Genomic DNA, 21,252 nt, shown 5'->3' with positions numbered 1-21,252 from the left:
TTCTGAAACTGAAGTTTGGCTTCCATGAGGGGTTTTATGATGCAAATATTTTAAGTACAACTTTGAAGATTTTGCCATTAAAAACAGTCTCACATGGCTCAGGGCCCAGCAGACTGCAAACGGCAAGGGGGAAGAGTGCCATATATTGCTGGCAAGTGACAGGAGGGAAAGCAACACAAATTTCTAAACCAGTCGTGACCTTGGCTCATGATCTGGTTTCAGGGTGAGGTTAATATCTGACTTGCTTTTATTCAGCTCTAGTTGTCAGCAGCAACATACTTATCACAGTTGTTTATGTTGGCATGAAATGGGTAAGAACATCAGCCTTTCAACCCAGAGACCAGTCACATTAGGGCTTGCCAATGAATGTGGGGTATTTTGAAATAATACGAACCTTTGAACTTGTGAAGCCTCAAAGGGAATTTGCCCTGCACATGCCCTGACTTGCAACTCCATTTCCAAACTTTCCTTAATTTTATCTGCTTGGCTTGCCTCCCATCTGAGCCCAAGGATCTGGTGCTCTGGTCCAAGTAACCAAAGCTTTTCCACAAAACCCTCAATCAGAGCGCACAAGCTGCCCCTGGCTGGTTTATTCATAGAGCACTTTACAATTCGCACCATGTTCTCATCGTTTTTTTTGAGCCCCTAAACCTTGTGAAGCAGGTTAGAGAAATGATAGTCCAATTCTACACATGAGGAGACTCCCAGAGTTTGTGACTTGCCAATTGGTGAGCAGCCCCGTCAGAACATAAAACCTATTGTCCTGAGTGCAGTCCACCTTTGTGGTGTAAAAGAAATGTGTTTCTCTTATAGCAATTTCAAATTACTGACGGTAATGTAATTTATAGAGTTCTGAAATTTGTAAGGCCTTGGAAAATAAATTTTACTTTATCAATCAGTACTATTTATATACGCGAATACGTATATATCATATATTATACATATCATATACATTATATGATACAAATACAATGGTTTATTCACACTTTAGGCCCAGTGTGTTGTAAATTTCAAATGCCTATTGAACTAGACAATACGAGGTTTCTATGTGGATTTGCGGACCCACTGGGTCCCTTGTTGGTAACCACTGTTCCATGCGTTAGATCCTTTGCTTCACTATTTAAACCTCTCAGACTAGAAGGTATTCATTTCTAAGCCACGTTTTCATGTTGAAAAAAAGAGTCATATGTGATTGAAGACAATGAAATTTTTAAAAATGTATGAAATAAGTAGGATCCGGAGCATGAGGAAAGTAGGACGCAGCAGACACAGAGTGGCCACAACAAAAAGCCAGTCGTAGCAGTTGAATTTCTGTAGCAGATGCAAAAGAGACCCTAAATGCTAATACAAAATAGAAAAGATCACTAGGAGATTGTGAAACAATAACAACTTGCATTAAATCATCAGCTGTTTTCAGCACAGATGGGAAAAACCTGTTATAAAATGTTGTAAGACATTTGCAGCGGGTTTCAAGCTGAACATGCATTCAAAACATTCTTAAGCTCTTCACATTGGGAATAAAAATGTAAATCATTTTTAGTGAGGGTTTTTTTCTTTACCTATCATTTCTCTTTGTATTTATTTTATTTTTGGTAAGGAGATGACATAGTAACAGCCAAGGGGAAATGATCCATTTACAGAGTTGGATAGATAAAATTTATCTTCAAAGAGGCAGAATATTAATTATACATAGAAAGAAACTTTTAGCTCTGAGACATTCCCAGTGAAACGAGTGACTTATTTCACTCAAGATCCTAATCAAACACAGTAACAGTATCTCAGAGAAAAACACTGGCAGTTCCTGAGCAGGTTTCAGAACTGCGGGCAGAGTTTGGGCAGCTCACCAGGACCAGGCAGCCTTCCTGGGAAGCTCCCTGAGGTTGAAGGCCCCTGCTTTGCTCAGAGGATTGTGTCCACTCTCTGCAGGTAGAGGGGTGTCTCCTCCTTGCTTCTTTAAGTAGACCGAAGAGTTGTGAGGCAGGAGCCAGGAGCTGATGCTCCAAGCCCCTCTCCTCTGATCTTGTGCCCCTAGAGAAGAGACGTAGACAGTCACAGACTCAGTGTCTGCAAGAACTGGCTGGCCTAAGGAAACGACTTTCCAATAACTAATCCAGCTGAACAAGGCACTTCCCTTGGCTCCAGCTCTGTTTCCCGTAAGCCAGGAAATGTTCTCTCCATTCATTAGGGGATGGCTCATCAGGGACTTCTAATTTCTGATTGGTTACTTCATATACTCTGCTGGTATCTTCTGCTGACTATCTTCAGTCCTTTTAGGTTTCCCTTGGGATTAATTGAAAATCGTGGATATCTTGTTTGTGTGATTGGTTCAAGATATTTGTAAAGCCATGAAGAGGCCAATATTGATTTTTAGAGCAGTTGCCACTTTATATGACCTGAAATGTAGAATGTAGAGTCAGTTTAGAAAAAAAATAATTATCTCATATTCATTCATTCATTCATTCATTCATTCATTCATTCATTCATTCATTCATTCATTCATTCATTCATTCATAGCTCCCAGTGTATAAGTGCTCTACTAGATGCCAGGAATACTCCAGTGAATAACGCAGTCTTAGTCTAATGGGGAGTAGCTACATAACATTCAGAGGATGATACTTAACAGTAAGAGACTATGGTAGGGTTAGGAGATAGGAATGAAAAGATGTGGGGGGACTGCTATTTCAAGCAGAGTAGACAGACATCACAGTTGAGCAGAGATCTGAAGGAGCAGAAGGAGCCATGCAGCTGTTGGAAGGAAGAGCATGCCTGAGGAAGAAGCCGCAAGAGGAAGCACCTGAGGCAGCAGTATGCCTGGTCTGTTCAAAGAACAGTAAGGAGTCCAGGCTTTGCATTTTGTCAGGTGAGGATGGCTGAAGGAGACACGAGCAAGAGAGTTCATTATGATAACGATAGAAGATGGATAAGGAGAAAAATGGTAACAAGAGTCAGGTAAGGACACAAAACAATGTTGGTCAATGAACTGGGGTCAAAAATGCTTGGAGTTGGAGGATTAGAGAGGTCAGTTAGTGTGGTGTTCTACATAGAGATTCTGGAGGAGGATTGATAGGTGTTACTGTGGGAGTGGGTAACGTGAGACAGAAGACAAAATCGGTGAAGGTGAGCAGTTAAGGAACAGAGAGACCAGTATGTTAGGAGGGTACCCTTCATGGATATTGAAATCAACAACAATAACAATGTGGTTGTAAGACAATGATTTAAGTGCTAAAATTTTCACAGATGATAATCCGTAGACAACTACCACAAAGAGTGAAATAACACTTTATAGCTAACTGGCAGCTTCAAAGCAGTGAGGGGGTTAGGGAGAAGGGCGGAATAATGACCTGGGAGAACCAATAAGGAGTAAGAGAGACATACATCTCATTTCCAAGATCAAAATATGCCCTGTATGAGGCATATTTAGGAAGCCACACTTGGGAAGGCTGCAGGCTCCATTCTGAGCAAGAAGTGGGTGATGGATGGGAAAAGCTCTTTAGCGATGTCAGACCACGTACGAGGGGGATCCAAAGGCCTTGGGCTTCTGAGGTCTGAAGTAAAAAGGGATGCAGAGCACAATCACGTTCTGTGGTCTCTGAAAGAGAGGTTTAAATTCAATTCTAACCATTACTTTCTCAGATGCTGAGACGCAGTCTTGCAAGGAGCATGATGAGTCCCTTTGCCTCCCTTTGCCTACGGGCCGGCTGCTTTGACTTCTTGCATCACAGCAGCCCAAATTCCGAAACCCACTTCTTGCCATGTGTGTCTGTGTCTTGACCATAGACATATTTCTATTCATTCATTCATCCAGGAGCTAATATACACCAGACAATGTGCTGTCACCGCACGTTCAGTGGTGAACTAGGGACACTGATGGTCACATAAAAATTACAATCCAAAGGCAAAAGGAAACATTAATTAAATAAACATACTAATACAGGCATACCTCGCTTTATTACGCTTCGCTTTATTGTGCTTTGTAGATACTGCTTTTTTTTTTTTTTTTTTTTTTGTTAATGAAAGTTTGGAACAACCCTACATCTAGCAAGTCTATGGGCACCATTTTTCCAATAGCATTGGCTTACTTTGTGTCTCTGTGTCACATTGTGGTAATTCTCACAATAGTTCCAACTTTTTCATTATTATATTTGTTATGCTGATGTATTATCAGTGATCTTTGATATTACCATTAATTGTTGAGGCACCACAAACTGCACCCATTTAAGAGGGTGAACTTAATAGTTCAATGTTGCATGTCCTCCGACTGCTTCACCGACTGGCCATTCCCTGTCACTCTCTTCTCAGGCCTCCGTATTCTCTGAGACACAAAAATATTGATATTAGGCCAATTAACAACCCTACAATGGCCTCTATGTGTTCAAGTGAAAGGAAGAGTTGCTCGTCTCTCACTTTAAATCAAAAGCTGGAAATGATTAAGCTTAGTGAGAAAGGCATGTGAAAAGCTGAGATAGGCTGAAAGCTAGGTCTCATGTGCCAAACAGTTAGCCAAGTTGTAAAAATAAAGCAGTGGCAGGGTTTGAGAGGATGAGTCCAATTTTGAAAGAAGTTCCACTGTGAGGAAAATGCTATCAAGCAGCATCATACGCTGCAGAGAAATCATTCGTGAAAGGAAGAGTCAATCAATGCAGCAAACTTCATTGCTGTCTCATTTTAAGAAATTGTCACCACCACCCCAACCTTCAGCAATCACCATCCTGGTCAGTCAGCACCACCAGCATCAAAGCAAAGCCCTCCACCAACAAAAAGAGGGTTACTCACTGAAGGCTCAGATGATGGCTAGCATTTTTCAGCAATATGGATTATTTTAATTAAGATACATACATTGGGCATTTTTTAGACATAATGCTATTACATACTTAACAGAGTACAGTATAGTGTAAACATAACTTTTATAAGCACTGGGAAACCAAAAATATTGTGTGACTCACTTTATTGTGATATTTGCTTTATTGTGCTTGTCTGGAACTGAACCTGCCATATCTCTGAGGCATGCCTGTGGGTGTAGTCTGTTACATTGTGACAAGTACTCTCAAAACAAGGTTGTTGTAAGAGGATAACAGGAAGCCAGGACACAGTCAAGATGGGGTATAGTTAACTATTGTGAAGCATGATATGTAAGCTGAGACTTGAAGGGTTCTGAAAACCAAGAATTTGACAGTGTATCAAGAACCTAGAAACTTCATACCTGTGAATCGAGGTTTTATTTCCTAAAATCAACCTAATGAAACAACCCAAAAAGTAAACAGAGATTTTATACCCAAAGCTGTTTTTTTAAAAAAACCACATTGTTTATTGTTTTAAAAAATTGGATTTACACATGCAAAAATAAGGAAGTGGCTAAGTCAATTATGATATAAAATGTACTGGTTCGTATGTTATCGGTTATTAGAATTAATGTTTATGAATACATTTCATCAACATGGAAATATAATCACAATATGATGTTCAAGAAAAAAGTGGGATATCAAATTGTGCTCACATCCTGAATGACTGCATATGTAAACACACACATGTTCAGACAATTAAGTTTGTGAACTTTCCACCATGGACTTACGTGTTTGTGTGTGTGTGTGTGTGTGTGTGTGTGTGTGTGTGTGGAGAGAGAGAGAGAGAGAGAGAGAGAGAGAGAGAGAGAGAGAGAGAGAGAGAGAGAAGAAATGCCACCAAAATTAACAGTTATTGATGAGTGTTTGGATTAGGGAGTAGGATATGTATTTACTTATTGATTTGTAGCTCCATTAAAATAAAGACAGTCACTTTATTTAAAAAAAAATAAAAGTGACAGGGAACCAGGACAGAAATCCTTTAGAAATAAGGAGGAGTGACATGATAGGATCAATAATAAGATGGCTGTGGTGGGTGACAGAGTCTGTGGCAGACTCCAAGATGAGGAGAGTTTGATGAGAGGACAAAGGCCTGGCACTGGACTAGGATAAAGGAAGATGCCTGCCCTGGCTCTCGGCCCAGAACCGTGAGGAACGTGGCAGGCAAATAGCTACCGGTCCACAGGCTGTCGGGAAGCCATGTCCTCACAGAGCTGGGTCCACAGTTGAGGCTGAAAATATAGAGGCTTTGCTGTTGCAAATCGGGCAGTAGAGTCCTGAAGCACTGGGGAGGGCTTTTAACTAGGGAATAGCTGAGCTGAGGACAAAGTAGAGGCTGCACAGAACTTTATAGGGGTTAGAGTGTTAGGGAGGAAGAGTGCCCTAGGAATCTGGGGCTTCTAGTGGTGACTGCCATAAACAGGAAAAATGGGAGGCAAGGCCATGATATAAGGGTGTGGGGAAAATAGTGTTCTGTGGCTCTCTCTTAACCCCTGTTAATGGTGGCAAAAAGATCTGGGGGAGCTCTAAGCCTGGGCCCCCCTCTTGACTCCCATTGAAGGGACGAAGGCCTGGGAAGCACGGCATTCACACCAGGACACTGGGCTCACTTTTGACTCTTGTTGTAGGGCATTCCCAGGGCCCCTAGTGGATTGATTTGAGGGTGTCTAGGGTAGCCAGCCTGAGGAACAAGCAAGGGACAGATAGGATAAGAGAAACATTGCAGGCAAATTAACTGCACAACATATGCAGGTAGAATGGACAGGAAGATTAGTGAAAAGATGGGAGGCCATACAGTATCAATAATTGCAGAAACCCGAAGACATGCAACTGAGTTTCTTGGAGGGCACCTTGGTTTAGCTTGAGGTTTAATGAATTACCTGCTCAAGCAGTTTGGTGGTGGTGATGGCATTTGTGCATTTTGTCGGTATGTTGACATGATCCTCTCTCAGTAAAATAGTGTGTGTATCAGTCTGGGCCTCTGAGAAGCAGACACCCAGATGAGATTGGCTGTATGATAGATTAATTACAGAGAGTGCTGGTGAGGGATAATAGGGATGGAGCCAGAGGAACCTGGAAGAGCCATCAGATCATGATATGATTCTGAGGGCTGTGAAGAAGAGAGGGAAGGAAGAAAGGCCACATACTAAATGAATCTAGGAAAGTTTAATAAGATCCCTGGGGAGTCCTGGAGCCAAAGTCACCCCTCAGAGCATCCCCGGAACAAGTTTGCCTTAATATCCTGCTGCACTGCTGGCTGGGAGAAGGTCATGGAAAGCACAGCCTGATACCAAGACAGGGATGGATTTCAGAGGGCAGCAACCAGGACCCTCAGTCAACTACACTCAGTCTGGAGAGGATCCTAGAGGGCCCCCTCCATAGCCGCCAGGCCTTGGGTTAACTCCCAGTTGCCATGATGCCGTGATCACATTCCATCTACCACCCAACAGACTTGGTGTGGGCCTAACCACGCCCGCCTGGTTGGGATGCCTTCCCGTTCAGTTCGCACATCTTAGAAAATGGTTGGGACTGGGTGCAGGACATAGGTATACTGTTTTACCAGGTGTGACTTTAGTTCTTTCTTTTTTTCTTGAAATAGTTATATTATGAATTTTACAGTATGGTAATACCTCAATAGTACAATAAATGTAGTTTAAATGTAGTGTGTATAGGAACTTAAGTTTTTTTCTCAATAAATCCTGCCATGCAGATCATGAAGGTTCTGACAAGTGAAGATCTTTTCTCTGACACAATTTAATATTCTACTTAATATTAAGAGTAATAACCAAAGTTGGAAATATTGCTGATGTAGAATAAGAATGTGTCACATTTTCATCAGTCCCTTTTCATGAGTCTTCTTGTGCCATGGTATGTTAAAAGAAGTCCTGAGAAAGAAGATGAGTTTTAATACTATCTCCAACTGGGTGACATTTGACAAAACTTTGAGTTTTCTTCTTTATAGATGGGGAGGAGTAGATAGTTTTATTTACTTTGTACCTGAAACAGGTCCCTTCACTGTTCCTCCCCATCCCCAAGTTATTGCCAATTGGCTCTTGTCTACAAATAACTTGATCTCTTCCTAATTAGCACCCATTTTGTGTCCTTTAGGGATCATTGACCAAAATTATTTTGACTGCTCTGCAAATCTCGTACTTAGTGGGAATTTGTTTGTATTGACCAGTGATTTAAACTAAAGAAAGTAATAGAGAAACTACCTGCCATTGAATGGGTGTGAGAGAACTTTGGGAGAGTTGTTTTTTCTTTTTCTTTCTTTCTTTCTTTCTTTCTTTCTTTCTTTCTTTCTTTCTTTCTTTCTTTCTTTCTTTCTTTCTTTCTTTCTTTCTTTCTTTCTTTCTTTCTCTTCCTTCCTTCCTTCCTTCCTTCCTTCCTTCCTTCCTTCCTTCCTTCCTTCCTTCCTTCCTTCTTTCTTTCTCTCTCTCTCTCTTTCTTTCTCTCTTTCTCTCTTTCTCTCTTTCTTCCTTTCTTTCCTTTCTTATAAAAAAGCTGGCGCAATACAGAGGAGTCCAAGAAGTTTTCTAAACCCTCAGGTTGATTCAGGAACAAAAGTCTTACATCCTTTTTGCCTCTTAATCAATTCAGTAGCTAGAAAAAGTACAAGATCTCTTACAGTGATAAGCTTTTGGCCTGATTTTTTCTACTGGCCTTTATCAAAAGATTTTAAAGTTTAACTAGAAAAAGAATTGTTTAAAAGCTCAGCTTTTACTAATACAGGAGACAAGAGCTCTCACTTAGCTGCTGGTTGATCTCCGGGGTGGAGAGTGGGACCCTGGTGGAGGAGCTTCCTGCAGACCACAGAGGTTCTCAGCAGGGTAGAGACCACCCCAGGATCCCTCTTCTCCTGTTTATGGCCCAAATCACAACTTTTCCAGAAGGCGTCTACCAGGTGACTATATTTTCACTAGAGCTCAAACTGAGAGTGAGCCAGAGACAGAGAACTCATCTAACGTACTGGGATTTAAGATGCAAGTTTCCCGCTCATCCTGGAGAAGATAAAGAGATGGGACAAGGAACTGGCAGTTATGCAATTCTTTGAACCCAGAGATGACAAGAAGCTGAGGAGTCTAGAGCCATATGATTACTATTTAATAATGTTGGCCATCAGGAGACCATCAAAGACTCATGTTCTGCTCAGGAGTGCCAACTTTCCTTTCGAGTGTTGAGAGACTGGCATAAATGCTGGCGCTAGCTGATGGCTTCTTGGCACAGGTGGGAATATTGATCACCCTTGAAGGGTAGGAAATGTTGCTCCCTCTCTGATTAAAAGTTTCTTACAAAGGAGTACAAAGGCCTAAGGTGGTGGGATGGTTAATAACCTACATTAAAGAAATCTCTACATTAAGGAGTATCTGTTGCCAGCATACACGTTCTGACTGTTGCCACAGTGTAACTTTAATGGATCCATTATTGTTCTTTTTTTTCCTTTCAGATGCTGTATCCTTTAGGCTGACTTAATCATCATGCATCTTCTATTTGCGCATTTTCTTTATAAACTTTTCTTTGCTACATCTATGGTTTTTCCTGTGAAGATGGGACCATCAGCTGGAAAAAACCCATGAATACTAGGATTTTTAGGGACACTCATGTTAAGTCCCCTTGTGGTGGCTCTGAAGGTGACAGCCCCAAAGAGATATTGCAACACCTTACAAAGTGATTTGTCCACATGCCCCAGGAATCAGGTCCATTTCAATGTAGATGAGACTTTGGCCCATTGTTTTGAAAATAGTTGGAGCCCTTCAGCATCCCATAAATGCATCCTGAATCCCTGACCTTTGGCTAGTTCCAAGGCATGGTTCTGATGCTTAAATCTCCATATTGATCTTTGCACCCAGTTAACCTCCCATATCAAGCTTTAGGCTCATTTCTGGCTTTGGTTTTACCTCTACCCTAAGCAAGTCCTGGTTTGGTGACTCACGTTCCATTATCCTTTAGTTTGACCAAGTAGCTCAGCTGCCTCCTTCTAGTGCACACCAGGCTTGGATCACACACTGCTGTCCCCAGGTGGCGCCAGGGACACTACATCCATCACTTCTGATGGGTTAACTTTGTGCAAATAATTGACCATGAAATTAACCTAGCTCCTACTGTGTTTTTTTTTCTTATAGTAGACACTCAATAATCAATGTTTGAGTGAATGCTTTGCATGAAACTTTATTTAAAGGAATTACATTTTTTTGCTGTAGTGTCTTTCTAATTTTCCTTTTTCAACTTAAAGCAAACATGTAGTGTTGAGAGAGAGAGAGAGAGAGAGAGAGAGAGAGAGAGAGAGAGAGAGAAGAGTTGTTGGTGTCAGTCTGAAGTAGAAAAACTTAAAAAAGACAAATACTTCTAGATTATTGAGTGACCTTATTTGGGAATTATCCCTAATGAAAGGTAACATGTTTTAATAAACTTGGGTTCATGGAATATTGATGGACCCCCTCCATCTTGGTTTTGATTGAGATCCCTTTGTTCATCCCTGAAATGTTGGTATCCCCCTGGGATCGTCCTGGGCCCTCTTCTTTTCTCTCACTCTGTCCCCTTCCTGTCCAGTCTCTTCTACTGCCGCCTACATGTTGAAGACACCCAGCTCCTATATCTCTGGGACTCTCAGTTCTCTTTTGGTCTTCACTTCGACCTGCTTGCTCCTCTCTGTGACCCAAGGAGCCACTGCTTATGCTGCTGGAGCCCTCTGTGAACTCCCCAATTCCTGTGCCCAAGTCCTGGTTCCCTGGAACCCTCAGTGCCCCACTTAACCCCCAAGAGCTCAACGTGTCCCTCCCATTGTCTGCGTAGTATTGTTCCCAGTTTTGCTTGTGCACAATTTAGTACACTGTGAAGGAGCATGGGTCTGAGTCAGCCGACTTGGGTTTCAATCCTAACTTTGTCGCTTCCACACGGGCTAATCTTGGATTTTTAATCCCTCCAAGCCTCAGGACCCATATCTGGGAAATAGGGACAATAACACTACTGACCTCAAAGAGTAGTTAAGAGGATTGATTGATAATGCAACTGAGTGGTTCCATGCTTAAAACAAAATAAGTGCCCCCAAAATGTTAGTTGTTGTTGTTCCTCTTCTTCACAGATTCCTTTGTAAAAGCATCTCCTTACGTTCTCCCTGACAGTCCCCTTCTGCCTATGGGGCTCAGAAGGGAGTTTATAGGGATGTTCAGAAAACTATATTCTAAACAGACGGTCACTGTGCTCTGCTCTCCTGTTTCCTTTTCTCCAGCAGAAGCTTTTTATGTCAACTGACTGTTGGGAACTTTGGTCTTCAATTCATCACACGCTCGGAGCTCCTGCACCCAGGCTGAGACCCTGTCTCAACAATCTCTCCAGTATTATGGATTCTACTCTTACTCCATGAGCCGAGACCAACACCCTTGTTCCCAGAAGAGCCTGCTCACCTTGCCAGCTTGCCAATCACTGACAGCCGCATTGCTCCCTGAGGACTAAGGGAATGCAGTCAGGATGTTTACTTTGACTGCTTTTTAGGTTTGTTATGTTTCTGAGGGACTTTCCCAACATGTTTATTTGGTAGTTTGCTTAAATAACTTTAAAATCATAATTTGTTTTTGAAGCATATTATTCTCCTTAAATTCCATAGATTATGAAGATTATCTGGTATCTTGGGAAGTTGTTGTGTTTTAGAGTAATTTAATTTCATACCGTGGAGAACAACTGGGAACTGTCTGGGGGACACACTAAAAATCCTATTAAGTCTATTCATTCTTTAATTTTCCTGATTTTGCAGCTCACTGAGAATACGGTTTCAGGTAAGAGAAAATTCGTCCATTACCAGCTTGCACAGATGTTGCAAAAATTCTCAAATGACTCCTTGATTTTGTTTTGGTTTCCTTTCTTTTGCAACAAGCAGGGCTCCCTCCTTGAAAGCAGCATGTAGAAGAAGGTCCTTCTTAAGTGGTGTCCAGTGCACAGGGACACACGAAGATTGAAAACACAGCCAGTCTGACCTTGAGTAGTCCCTTATGATCAGGACCAGGCTGTCCTGGGGCCAAGAGGTGACTTTCTACACTATTCAGTGCCATCTGCACTTGGAGTTTCCACTTGGGGCTGTATTCTGAAGCCAGACCAACCTTCCTCAGAGCCCACATTCTAAGTCATTCTGCAGCTGAGTCTCATAGGTCTTGATGGTCTAGGACAAAATATCCAACATTTTTGCTTGGCTTTGAGGCTTCTCATGACCCAGACTACTTTTCCAGCCTTTTCTCCATTATGTCCCATTCTCAACTTCTTCTCCTTATTAAATCACATCCTGCATTCCTGTCTGGTCCTTGGGACCCCAACATTACTCTGAACTGAAAGGTCTCCGTCCTGCTTCCCTCACCATCTGCCTGAGTCCTATTTGCTTTTCAAAGTCTGACTCAATTTCTGTCTCCTCCCTATAGAACTCTCCCTGGCCATTCCAGCCTTGTGTTTTCTCTCCACACAGAGCGCTTCGATTGTATATTCTACCATCAAACACCTCTCATGTTTGGTTTTCGTTATCGGTAATGTTTTTGGGTGCTCACATCTTATTGGTATCATGGGGCTGTCAGTGGCCTGGAGGCAAAGACTGTGCTTTGTGGTTTCCTCAGGGTGGCTTCTCTGAAGTGTTCTGGACTCACGGATTAATTGAAAGCAAGTCCAGAATCTTTGGGAAGCTGTCAGCTTGTCGATCCTGTAATTCCCTGCCTAACAGCAGTGTAGAAAGGTACCCAGATAGAATCAGTTTCATTCTGATTGAGGGATAAGAACTAGTTCGAATCAATTCAGCAAGTATTGAGCAGGTATTACGGGCTGCACACTAAGCCAGATATTTAAAATAAAATAACAGTATCTTGGATACAGTTCCTACCTTCAAACAGCCAGCTGTTTAAGAGATGTCATTTCCAACACGAAAGAATGAGGAAACAATTAAGCCAAAAATAAAAGATACTATCCATTAAAGTGCTAAATTGATTGTACTCCAAAATTGAGATGAGTGCCACAGGTGGAAGTGGTGTAGCTTCTGAGATAAAAGGGAGGTCAGAGAGAGGAAACACAAAGCAAAGCGTCAGGGGTTACGGGCCCAGAGAAGTTTTAGGGAAGAGGACAGACAGGATGGCAGCGCTTTCTGTCAGAAAGACAGCAAATACCTGACAACATGAGGTGAGGGAAACAAAAGGATTGAGTGCTAGTTATTGATCAGGCATTATGATGCAACTCATTTATTCCTCAGCATTCCTGCAAGGCATACCTTATCTTCCTAGCACAGAGGAAGACTCACTAAGAGAGGTTAAGCAACTTGCCCACACACAGGTCACACCTGGCAGCCTGAGTTGCAAACCAAGCCCGCACTCTCTGTCCATCACCAGGCCGGCTGGAGGGCGGAGTGTGAGGGCCAAACTGTGAGAGAGGACGCTTGCACTGGAGCAGCCCCCAGACATCAGGAGTCACTCTTCTCCTGAGATGCAGTTTAGAAAGAAGTGATCGATTTAGGAAGGAGACCTGTTCTGGCTGCTTCTACAGCAGCCCGCTATGGCCATTTGCTATTCACTTCCTGTGTGGCCCCTCCACTTGTCTGCAGACTACGCCTAGTGGCCTGTGTCTGGTGAATAAATTGCAGCAGAAGTGAAGGGGTGTTTCCTCCACTATCAGGTTATATAGACTGTGACCTTTCTCTCTCTACCTCTCTCTCCCCTCTCACATCTCCTCTGATAGGATAGGCAACCATAGAGAGCGACCCACGTGAAAAGGAACTGAGAGCCTCCTCAGCCCAGCACATGAGGAACTGAATGTGGTTGGCAACCATGCAAGTGAGCAGGTTCTTCCCCAGGTTTGCTCTCAGATGGCAGCACAACCTCTGCTGACATCATAATGGCCGCCTGTCAGAGACCCTGAAATGGAGAACCCAGCTAAGTCTTACCTAGATTCCCAACCCACAGAACCTGTGAGACAACAAATATTGTTTGGGGGGAATTCCTTGTGGAGCCATATTTAAATTATGTAAGACCCTTTTCAAATGTGGTTTCCCCTATAACTGAAATCCAACCTGTCATTAGATACCTCAAGCATTATTCACTTCAATTGAATTAGACAATTTAAAAAATACTATGTGAATGATATGCTGATCCATATGTTTGTGGTGCCCCTCTTATCAATCCTTGGTCGCCTATAGGTGCTTCTGTTAGGGAAGGTGGGAATTCTAAGGTGATTCTCCACTATCAGAAATTCTGGAAAGAGGCTCGAGAATCCGCATTTATAAAAGCACGTCACATAGAGCAATATTCTGTTTTGGTCTAGATGATAGATATTTCATGAAAATGTATTGAGCTGTACAGTTATGACTTGTGTACTTTTCTACATTATATTACAATAAAAAGATTACTTTAAAAAGCATTGCCAGGAAAAAAATTTTTGCCAGTTGATGCAAAGGTGTACCACATTTGAGATACATCAGTCTACGTCATCATCATTTAAAAGGAACAGACAATAATAGCTAATATTTATTATTACACTGTTCTAAGTGCTTTAAATACATTAATGCACAACAGCCTATGAGCCCTAGATGTTATAACAGTATCCATTTTACAGATGCGAAAACCAAGCACAGAGAGGTTTATTATTTGTCCAAGGTCACACAGCTAGTGAGTGGTAGGGCCAGGATTCAGACCTGGACAGTGTGGCTCTACGTAGAGTCAGACAGTGGTCTCAACTATGACAAAATTAGATGCTGAATCAGGACAATCTGAAAACTAGCTGAGTGAAGTGGCTCACATGGTCTAATCGCAGGCTCCAGTTGCTTAAATTCCCCTCAGGAGCTGTCCCACTGGGTCCTTCTCTCTCTCTTTCAAGCATTTCAGCGTTGGGCAGAAAGATCATTAAAGAGTTGCACAATTGAAGCAAGAGGGGACCAAAGACTCCTCTGTGAAAGGCCCTTGCTGCTACCTAGTTCTCTGTTGCTCTGCCATCTCAGTGCAGCTCTTTGCATGGCCATTTTAGAGAGAGCGTCGCAGCTTTTTGCAGGCCTGTGGCAGTGCACACACCATCTGCTTCCTACTTCTGGTGGAGGAGGCTAGAACAGGCCCCCTCTAGTTGATTTGATGTTCCTTGTCTGAGATCAGCCCCAGACACCAGTGCTCTGTCCATTCCCTCCACACCACCAGTCTTGTGGCGTCGTTTACTCCCCAGCCCAGGGTCACAGGCTTATCAACAGCTTCCGCTCTTTGGCAGGTATGTCTTATGGACAGAAGTGGATTCACCAGGAGGCTCATAAAGCTTAAATTCCAGAGTCCCTTCCTTGCAAGACTCCTAAGATCCTTTGCCCTGTAGGATATTCATAAATGTGTTCTTTTCGTAGAGAGAGCTCCCTAACTGTATGGTTTTCATATGCCTCAAAACCTAGATTTGCCCAAGAAATCCTTCCAGATGTTGTCTCCAAAGATGAAACTTCCAGTCTTCCTCCTCCTTAGCATGGCATTGAGGGCCTCTGTGACTGGTCCTCATGTACTATTCTCTCTGCCCTGCTTCCCTCCTCCTTGGTGGGCCTGCATGCTCTGTACTGGATTCCCAGGCCACTTTTCCTGGGATGAGAATGAGAGCCAGGTTTTGAATTCCCTTTACTTCTGGCCTAGAACAACAGGTATAGCCTGCTTAGCCCTGGTTCCTGGAACCCAACCAGGTCCATTTGCTAAAGCAAGGAAGCCTGATACCCAGATTCCACCTCCCTTCCCCTGCCACCTTCCCACCCTGTGTCCCCCACCCCCAGCCTTCCAGAGACGTGTGTTATGTTCTGAGGACGAATGCATGGATTAGGATGTATAAGTGCCCTGCAGCTGATTTAAGCTTCCAGGTTACACACACATTGTAAGTTGCTGTGGAGGAAGAGGCTAGCGTATCGTTTTCTAGGACATGAGTTGTGGTGGAATTTTGTGATAAAGGTATGAAGTAAATCATTTTTTCTGCCCTGGACTTTGTCCAATTGCAATGTAGAGGAATTGTTTTCTGAATAACCATTCACAAATTTCAACAATTGTTCACTCTTGATTTTAAAAGTCTCTGTGCATGAATAAAATCATGCTTTATGCAGAATTTTTCTGCAGTTTTGTTGACAAAAATATTACTAATCTAATTTCCTATTAAAAAACTCATTTCCAGCATTGCAGAGCTGAAAGGTGCTACCAACCATTTAGTCTTCAATTTACATACAACAAATCCTATAAACTGATGGAGGTTTTTACACAAGGGTGGCTACAAGCAATTACATGGGCAAAGAAATATTTTAGTCCAGAGCTGTGTGTTGTGTTAATTTCATCTGTTGAACTCCCATTGAGATTTCTCCTCTTGTTAAATTGCCTATTGATGTGGAATTTGAGAGGAAACTCCACCAAATACAGCAATTCAATGTTATAATGCTGTTTGTGCTCTAGTATTTTCCTTTTAATTGTAATTTGGGAAATTGAGGTTTGTTAAAAAAGAAAAGAAGGCATCAGACTAGAATAATTTATTCCATTCCCCCCCACTCAGCACCATGACAAAGTAGAATATTCTCTAGGTAAAGTTTTGATCTGGAAAGGCATGAAAAAAGTCTTGATTTCACAACAGAGATTGAACCAGGGCTCTGGAGTAGACTGGATCTAGTGATGCCTGATGTGGAAAAAGCACAGGGTCTGAGCTGCTGGCCTGGGAGCGCTGTGGCTATTGAGGAAGGTTCAAGGGGAAATTTCAAAATCTAACTCCAGGTCAAGGGGAAATATAGTCACAGATGCTGCAGGCTTAGGTGTGGTCAGGCTAATGGATCTCCATCCATCCATCCATCCATCCATCCATCCATCCATCCATCCATCCATCCATTACTGAATGTTAAACTTATATTATGTCCCTACTTTGGTATCTAGTGTTTTAGAAGATGCAAAGTAAATATTTTAAATTCATTCATTCATTCATTCATTCATTCATTCAACAAACACTCATGGAGCATATATGTTCCTGGTCACGTGGTAGATGCCAAGGACACAAATATGAAAGATGGAGCCCTGTTCTTCAAGACCACACAAGCCAACCAATCCTTATAAAACACCCTAGTGCATGTTATTATAAAGAGATGGTGAGTGCAGAGTAGGCCTAAACAGAGTGTGTGTGTGGGAAAGGGAAAGAGTGATGGCTAAGAAAACTTTCTAGAGAAAGTAATAGATGTTTAAGTTGAATCTTCAAGGATAAACAGGAGGCAGTTCTAGGAAAAGTATGAAATACATATGTTTTAAAAACAGCTTTATTGAGGCATAATTGATACACTGCACATATTGAAAAGATATAATTGATAAGCTTTGCCATGTGTTTGCACCTGTGAAAATACCATCACAATGAACATGCTACCAGTGTTGCTACCAGAAATTTCCTCATGCCCCTCTGTAATTCCTTCTTGCTGTTCTCACTGTCCCCAGGCACTGATACATTTTCTGTCAATATAGATTATTCTATAGTTTCTAGAATTTTATGTAAGTGAAATTATACACCATGTTTCTCCAAAAATAAGATTTAAGCGGAAAATAAGCCCTAGCATGATTTTTCAGGAGGACATCCCCTGAACATAAGCCCTCATGCGTTTTTTGGAGCAAAACTTGATGTAAGACTCGGTCTTATTTTGGGGGAAACATGGTAGTATGTGTTTTTTTCTTTTGTCTGGCTTCTTTCACTCAGCCTAATTATTCTGGGACTCTTCCATGTTGTATGTATCCATGGTTCACTCCTTTTTGGTGGCCTACTATTTCATCATATGGACACACAATCGTTAGCTTGTTCAGTTGTTGATGGACGTTTGGGCTATTATAAATAAAGCTGCGATGAACATTGCTGTACAAGTCTTTGCACCGAAGTAGCTTTCTTGTCTCTTGAGTAAATACCTAGGAGTGAAATGACTAGATCTTATGGTAAGTGTGTGTTTAACTTTTTCAGAAACTGCCAAGCTGTTTCTGAAGTGGCTGTACACGTTTACAACCCACCGGCAGTGTAGGGGACTTCCAGTTCTTCTATATCCTTATAAAAGGCATATATATTTTGTCTGCCACTGAACATGAAGAAACCCAAGGTTCTGAGAGTTGAGTGACTGGAGCAGTGAGTCATAGAAGTCCCTGACTGTCCCCCTCTGCCTGGCCACCAGGTCACCTGGCTTCCCATCAATTCAGCTTAGGCATACTTAGAACAAGAGCAGCTTGATGGCTTGTGCTGGAAGCTTCATTGAGCCCATGGTGGCCCTGCCGTCACACAGTGTGGAGTCCAGGCTGCAGCTTTTGTTAAACAGCTCTTCCTAGAAAAGCTGGTGAACTATAGACACTGCCCCTTTATCTTTTTTCCTCAGGAGAGGTTTCAATTTTATCTACCTTCCAGGACTCAAATCCTTCCCAAATGTATGCATCTGTCATGGAGGAGGATTACAGAAAACAGCTCACATGATGTCCCAAAGCCTGCCTTGCATGCATTTTCGCCTTTAAGCTGGCCAGCCACCCACCTTGCTTTGTCCTGAATCTGACTACATAATCACACTCCAGTGGTTTGGCAGAGCAGACAGGCAAATAAAGGACTCCTGCTATTTCCCTTTGACCAGCTTTTACTTCAGAAACCTTTTTAACCCAATTTTAACTGACATTTTCTATCAGCATTTGAAACTGTGGTGATTGAAAGAGCAAATGTGTGCTCCACAACATACCTCCAAAAGAAGGGAGATTACTATATTTAATCCCCACCCTTAGCTTCAGCCTTGGACCCAAAAGGCGGGAACAGCCAACACCAAAAATTAAGAAGAAAACACCGCAATGCTGGATGTGTCTGTCCAAAAAATGTCATCGTCTGATTTGCCAAATAACTGGGCATGAGTTTTCCTGAGCATTGACCCAGGACCAGTGTTCTATTTTCTCTTTTCACAACTGCCCAGAGCAACCCATATCACTTTCTTTGATATTTTCTCCACAGTTCCCTGGCTTCCTTCTTCTGGGGAATTTTTGTTCAATTTGCATTTTTGTCTTTGTACCCATGGATCTCCAGGGATTGGGCTTATGGGAAATATGCTAATAGAGGAAATCAGAAAATTGAAAGGTGATGTTTGTAATCACACAGCCCGTGGTGAGGTTTCCTTTTGAAATTTGGTATAATGGTCGCATAGCCCATGTGGAGATGCTGGGGAAAGTAACCCTGACCTTCCCTTGCCCAAAAGAGAGACAGGAACACTAGAGAAGGGCATCCTGCAATGCTGCATGAACCCCAGAAGCTCCGCTTGGGGCAGGGAAGCCAAGCGACAAAATAGGCTGCTATTACCAGGGAAAGTATCTGTGATATCGCAATTTTATGCTTTTTGTCAAATTTCCCAAGATTTGCCTTTTAATGAGTCTCCTCCTCCTGGAACATTTTCCTGTATTGCTTCATGTCTAGATGCAGTAAGAAAGAGAAGGAATTGGTGAATATTGTGGTGATAGAATGTTAACTAGCACTGCTAAGACCTCAGTGACCCTCATCCAAACCCCTGATCTACAAATTTGAAAACAAGCCCCGTGACAGCCTCATCCATTTTCTTTAGCTTGTTGATTTACAAACTATGTGCATAAGAGTTGGCCATAAATTACTATGAGGTAAGAGCAAATCCACCATCAAAGAAAAAACATGACACATTTGGGTCAACAGAACACACTGCCCTGAAAGGAAAGCCCTGACGATCTCCCCAACAGTTTGAGCAGAAGCAGCATTTTCATGACTATGGCATTGTGAGCTGACTTTGGAATGGAGCAGGCATATTGTCTACCTGCTCCGTACCTTTTAGTTCCCAGTTCTTCTGAACTTGACTTGCCATTACGACATCTCTACCGTCCTGCTCTCTTCTTCCTTTCAATAAACATGGAGAGCTCCCACTGTTCATCAAGGATGCTCTTTGCATCTTTCAGAGACTGTATTTTTTGCTAACTTGATTCAGTGTCGTCCTTCAGATTTCTCACACAAAGGATCTGTTTAGCCCATCCCACTTTTTTTGAGGCAAACATTATTGACCAACAGAGACATTGGCTTGCCTGTGGATTGATTGTCAACTAATAATCCAATATGATGTGGCTGCAGATAGAGGCTGTGTTACCTAACTTGTGGTTGCTTGAAGATTTCCCTTCAATGGGTACTGTGGGTGGGGCCAGCTCTGGGACAGATAACTTCAACACCGTTGTATGTGGGGATAGTAGGAAAGTGTATCTGATGTCTTTCTCCTCAATTTACAAAATGCCCAACATGTTTGTAAAGAAAACAGAGAGACCCAACCAACACCTGGATATAGTCCTTGTAGAGGGATAAAATCTAATGTTTCAATCTGTTGGTTCCCAAACAAGGCCCAGATTTTCATTCAATTCCTTCTTTTTCTCATAAAACAAAAGTTCTTAAAGTAACCAGCAATCTTCATTCAACTATCAAGCACCAACTACATGTGAGGCACTGTGCACTGTCCAGATGATCCTTAACCAATGACAAAGAACGTTTTGCTATGTGATCTCAAAGGACAAGTTTTTTTTTTTTTTTTTTTGTAGAGGCTGCATCTTTCTTTACGAATAAGATTTGATTTCAAAAGGTAAATGATTGTTGGTTGCTACACAAATCAAATAGCCCTGCATACTTTAAGATCTTAAAAAGGGAAATAAAATCAGCCACAATAAATAATACTGTGGTCCATTTTCCACATTTGGAGTCTTCTTATCCTGCTCTCTCTTGGGTATGAGTGGCAAAGGACAGAGAAGCAGAGAGTGAATTGTTTTTCCTGGGGCTGTACAGTTACCATGGATCCATTCTCAGCATCCATTCTATCTCAGATTTGGAGTTTAATCGGATCATGGCAATCCTATTCATCTTCGCCAGGTTGACCCGAAAGGGGTCTGAGACTTGATTCTGGCCAATGAGACATGAAGCAAAGAAGAGAGCATGCCCTTTGTGTTTCTGGACATAGCTGTGTGTATTCGTCTGCTAGGGTGGCCTTAACAAAGTACCAGACTGAGTGACTTACACAACAAACTCTTATTGTCTCACAAGTCTGGAGGCCAAAAGTCAAAGTTCAAGATGTTGGCAAGTTGATTTCTTTTGAAGCCTCTCTTCTTGCATTGTAGATTATAGTCTTCTCTCCATATCTTCACATGGTCTTTTTGTGTGTGTGATTTGTCCCAATCTTGTTTTCTTATAAAGACACTAGTATGATTAGAGCCAACCTTAATAATCTTGTTTTGCCTTAATTACCTCTTTAAAGACCCAATCTCCAAATATAGTCACATTCTGAAATACTATGGGTTAGGACTTCAACAGATGAATTTTGGGGGCTGCAATTCATCCCAGACTCCATGTCTGATGTAATGCCTGCAACTACTGCTGCCATTTTGCGTCAGCCCAAGGATGAGTCCAACACAACACATGATGGAGGTCA

Source organism: Rhinolophus hipposideros (genome assembly GCF_964194185.1).
Source record: "Rhinolophus hipposideros genome assembly, chromosome: 1".
Lineage (NCBI taxonomy): Eukaryota > Metazoa > Chordata > Mammalia > Chiroptera > Rhinolophidae > Rhinolophus > Rhinolophus hipposideros.
The sequence above is the reverse complement of the archived record's forward strand: the minus strand, read 5'-3'. Positions refer to the sequence as shown.